Source organism: Lathyrus oleraceus, chromosome 6 (genome assembly GCF_024323335.1).
Source record: "Lathyrus oleraceus cultivar Zhongwan6 chromosome 6, CAAS_Psat_ZW6_1.0, whole genome shotgun sequence".
NCBI lineage: Eukaryota > Viridiplantae > Streptophyta > Magnoliopsida > Fabales > Fabaceae > Lathyrus > Lathyrus oleraceus.
In genome coordinates, this window is record NC_066584.1 from 4,165,201 (window position 1) to 4,170,944 (window position 5,744).

Sequence of the window (5,744 nt, forward strand, 5' to 3'; positions counted from 1 at the left end):
TAGCTCAAATCTATGTTGATGATATAGTCTTTGGTGGAATGTCAGAACAAATGGTTCAAAAATTTGTTCACCAGATGCAGTCTGAGTTTGAAATGAGTCTAGTGGGAGAACTGACCTATTTCCTTGGAATGCAAGTAAACCAAATGGAGGACTCTATGTTTCTCTCCCAAAGCAAGTATGCCAAGAACATAGTTAAGAAGTTTGGTATGGATAATGCTAGGCACAAGAGGACTCCTGCTCCCACTTATCTGAAGTTGACCAAAGATGATGGAGGGCCTAGTGTTGATCAATGCCTGTAAAGAAGCATGATAGGTAGTCTGCTATACCTAACTGCAAGTAGACCTGACATTTCTTATGCAGTTGGAGTGTGTGCCAGATATCAAGCAGAGCCTAAGGTGAGCCACTTGAATCAAGTCAAACGGATTCTCAAGTACATCAATGGGACCTGTGACTATGGGATGCTGTATTCACATGGGTCTGAGCCTGTCCTATCTGGGTACTGTGATGCTGACTGGGCTGGGAGTGCTGATGACAGAAAAACCACATCAGGTGGATGCTTCTTCTTAGGAGACAACCTCATATCTTGGTTCAGCAAGAAACATAATTGTGTTTCTCTGTCCACTGCAGAGGCTGAATACATAGCTGCTGGAAGCAGTTGTTCCCAACTGGTTTGGATGAAACAGATGCTCACTGAGTACAATGTCACTCAAAAGGTCATGACATTGTTCTGTGATAATCTCAGTGCCATCAATATCTCCAAGAATCCCATCCAACACAGCAGGACCAAACATATTGACATTAGGCACCACTTCATCAGAGATCTGGTGGAAGACAAGGTGATCACTTTGGAACATGTAGCCACGGATCTTCAACTGGCTGACATATTTACAAAGGCTCTGGATGCTACTCAGTTTGAAAACTTAAGGAGCAAACTGGGAATATGTCTCTCTGAGACCTTATAGCAACCACTGATGGTTGGGATAAATTGTTTAATATCTCTGCCTATTAAACAATTTGTACTAGGCTATGATTGGTCAATAGATCATAGTTATGCTACTTGCAAGAAGGGTGGATACAAGAGGGTAAGGAGACACCCTACTGTGAGAAGGCCAATGTATCTGCAGGAGTTCAAGGATGCTGTTCATGCAGGAGTGGTTCTGGATGTCAGAAACAAAATCATGGCATCTGATATGGTGGTACCTACTGTAAAGCAAAAGTGGGTGATTACTTGATCAAAGCTGTGAAGCAAGATCAAGTGGATGCTAACTTGGTTGAAACTGTGGAGTAAAACCAAGTCTGTAACTCTGTCACTAGTCTCTGGTGATAATGGTGTATACCACTCTTCGACCTGAAACCACTATGGACCCTAGATGTAGAGTCGAGTGATTTATTGTTGATCCAACGTTGTCCGTAACTGGATAACCATAAAGACAGTTGATGGGTACTCCACAAAGCATGCTAAGGGACATGAGTGACCTAGATGGAATTTGCCCATCCTGCGTAAGAGGATAAATGTCTATGGGCCCAATATTGAACTGGACAAGGATGACACGGTCTATGCTTTGTGTTCAATATAGACATAAGGGCAAAAGGGTAATTATACATATAATTATTATCACAGAAGGATTTGTCAGATCACATGACATTTTCGTGACTTGGGTAGCAGTGATGTGTTGCTAGATATCGTTCACTGTTTATTATGTTAAATGTGTGATTTAATATAATTGTCAACGTCGCGAAAACCTACAGGGTCACACACAAAGAACGGATTGATGAGAGATAGAGTAACTAAGGAACACCGTAAGGTACGGTGCACTTAAATGGTAAGGTACCACACGCTTAAGTGATTTTGGGCATATTATAAGATATGGGCCAAAATACACTTGTCATACGGTGAACTGACTTTATGTGTTTTGCTTTGGAAAGCAAATGTCGCGGATAGCAAGAGTCGCCACCGACTTTTCTTTTATCCAATAAGGAAAGGTGGAAAAGAACAGGAAAGACCTTAATTAGATTTTGGGTTCGGGAGGTACATTATACAAAGGGAAGGTGTTAGCACCCTTTGTATCCATGGTTATCCATGGGCTCTTAATTGCTGGATCACTTATATTTGTCTGGAAAAAGTGTTTGTGAATTGCTTAAAAATGTTTTGAAAAGAGAGTTTAACTTTGTAATGATTCTTGTACGAATGTATACAAAGTGGTTATCTCGTTTAGTTTTGAAAGTTGTTTAGAAAAATATAACTCGGTAATGATTCTAGTACGAATGTATACCAAGTGGTTACTTTCTAAAAGATGTTTTGAAAAAGTGTGAGGTGTGAAAAGTATTTCGATTTGTGAGTAAGCAATTAAGGGTTATACCTACTTGAGGTCTTGATAAGTATTTCCTATCCTTATGGGGGGGTAAAACTGTCCTTACTATTGAGAAGTAAGTAGTTTTATCCTTTGGATGCAAAAGGGTCATCGTAGGGTCATCGATTGGTCATTAAAGGCAACATTTGTGAGGATACCTTAGCATTCGAAGGGACGATCATCATTTAACCGTAGGCTACAACGAAGGGTCATCGAGGGACAAAATCATATATTCGCAGGCAACATCCGAGGGACAATGATTTATTTTATAGGGACATGATGATTTAATCGAAGGGTCTTTGCTAAGTGTATCCCCACATTCGCGGAACATGACCGTAACATCGTAAGGCAACAAAGTGTAGGTGTTTAATTGGCTGCATTATATGGTAAAACACTAGCTAGTTACAAATGTCTTGACTGATGTCATGACATAGTATGTATGTGTGACTACACTTGAGTAGTTACTGCAGGATTAGCTAACACAGGATTTATTGAATGTCAAACTGGATGCTGTGACATTCATACCTGTCAACAGATACTAAGAAATAGAACAGCTGGTGTTCTGTTAGAACTTAGTATTTATTACCAGTCTGGTTATCAAGGAAAGACCAGATCTGGCATGAGGCCTACTGACTGAATGTCAAACTGGATGTTATGACATTCATTGACAGCAGCTACTGAACATTAGACAGAGTGGTGTTCTGCTATACTTCAGCATGTAACTTAGTTTGTTATTCAAGAGAATAATAGAACTAACTGAAGGCCAAATGTGTAAATGTTAAGTTGGACACTTTGACATTTATTAATGTAAGCTGTTACTGTAGTATGGTCTTTTTGATCATGTACAGGTCAACAAAATTGTACAGTCTGTTTTCTGGAAAAACAGACTCAGCATATGGACCTTGATGTCAAGCTGAATGTCGTGACATTCATGCCTGACAGCATATGCTATATTGTAGGTTGTTCAGTTTTCTGTTTCAGCTTTTCTTGGGCTATTCTTCAGGAAGTCAACAGCTTAGAGAAAAACCAGGAAACCAACAACCAAGTTATATTCAATGAACCTAACAAATAGCCTATTTGTTAGTAACCTAAATGTTGAATTTCTGGGAACTCGTGTGACCTTAAATTCAGGAGAATACAGGTGCAAAAGCCCAGGGTACTGCAATATAAAAGGAAGGCGTTCCTTCATTCAGTTTCGGGGATTTTGAGGCGCGAAGATTTTGTGTGTCCATCATACTTCACTGCTGTATTTTTGTGAGTCTTGTATTAGACGTATCTTGTAAGCCAAGCCATTATCAAGTAGATGATAGCTGTGGCATAGGGTGTTCATTGAGTTGTAAGTGTTGTGTCGCTCAAAGCTTTTAAGCGTGAGTGCTGTGTATCTTGATTAAAGCTGTGAAGCACAATCAAGAGTTGTTTGAAGTGTGACTTCAACTTGTCTTTAATATTGTTTAAAGATAGTAATCACTGAGGTGATTGAGGGGGAGTGAGTAAGAACTCTGATCTTAGGTTAAGATTGAAATTGCATTGGGTAGGGATTAAGTGATAAGTTGTAAACGGGTGAGTTTAGCTTTGAATTGATACTACTAATAGTGGATTTCCTCCCTGGCTTGGTAGCCCCCAGATGTAGGTCATGCTGGACTGAACTGGGTAAACAATTACTTGTGTTATTTACTGCACTTACTGTTAAGTTCTGCATAATTCCTGTCTGTGCAGAATTGGATGTCATAACAACCCGTGTGACATCCAAAGTCTGATAACTAGAATTTCACAAAGAGAGGTCCAAGATCACATATTCGAAGGCAATATTTTACAATCGATTAGGTAGTTGTAATCAATTAGGTAATTAGGTCCATATTAATTAAGTAATTAGGATGAATCTCCACATTAAAATCAATTAAGTAAATAGGATGAATCTCCACATTAAAATCAATTAAGTAAATAGGATGAATCTCCATAAGGGTATCCCACAAATAAAGTGGGATACCTAGCAAGCTACCCTCTTCGGGAGTATGTGAGTCCTTACAATATTCAGCAAACAGGTCAGAATACCAAATGGGGGTGCAATCGAGGATTACACTGCAAAAGAAACACAGCAGTAGGAATGTCAGGCAAAATAACGCATGATTAAAATAGAACAGATCAGATAAGCATAGAACAGAACAGCCAAAATATTAGCGACTGTCACGTTCGCCTCTGCCTCGCCTAGCGAAGGCTTAGCGAATACTCGCTACATGTTCGCTTAGCGATGTGCTAGCGAGCGGCTGCGGGTTTTGAATTTCAGAATAGTACGATCTCAGCATGTTGCACGCCCTATGGCATTCAATTACAGAAATAACATGGTCAAGCATTCAGGATATTCAGGCCTATTTAAACTCACATGCAAACTCTAATTACATATCCGGAAATTCAATCATGATGCATTATGTATTGAGAGAATACAGATTGGAAGCATAAAACAGTAGTGATGCGCAAACCTGTTTGCAATTGAATTGCAACGTTGAATTGGCAGATCACTTTTGGTATCGGATTGAGTTGGACGGAGGTAACCTTTGTGCAGATGAGTTGCCTTCAGGGTTTCCTTTAGGTTTGCTCTGAATTCTCTTGGTTAGCCTCCAAGGTTTGATTGCTAGGGTTCCGGTTCGTCTCCTTCTCTCCCCCTCTGTCTGACTGAAATGCTGGTATTTATAATGGTTTGTTGTGACCTAATGGGCTCAGAATGAAGCCCAGAATTTTCTGGTATTCGCAAGCTTCGCTAAGCGAGTGGCATAGCGAAGGGTTCGCTAGGCGAAGGAGTTGCTCGCCTAGCGAGCATGCCAGTTTGGGCCATTTTCTGGATTTGGCCACCTGTGTGCTGGGTCTTTGTTCTTTTAAGATCAATGCCTTGAACAATGAGTTGGAGTGCCTTGAAGAATGTCTTAAAAGATTAACGGGCAAATTTTGGGGTATGACAGCTGCCCCTGTTCAATATTCTTGAACCGAGAGAGTTAGAATGGCATGTATGCCATTCGTGGTCTGGAGGTGGTAGATTATTGAACACTAGAATGCCCCAAAAGTTTGCACTTGTTAATCAAAGGTTAGTCTTGATGGAGATGGGCTTAGAGATGCCATCCAGGAAGTTTGATGATGAAAGATCAGAATGGGTCATACACTGCTAGGGATAAAGGATCAGAATGGATCATACACTAGATCGTATCTGAATCGCAGAATGAGTTATTCATTAGGCGGGTGACTTCGCTGGGGAGGAAAGATCAGAATGGATCGTATGCTAGATCGTATCTGAGTTGCAGAATGAGCCGTACGTTAGGCTGTATCTGAAAAAAAAGGGTCAGAATGGATCGTACGTTAGATCGCATCTGAGTTGAAGATCCAAATGGGTCGTACGTTAGACCA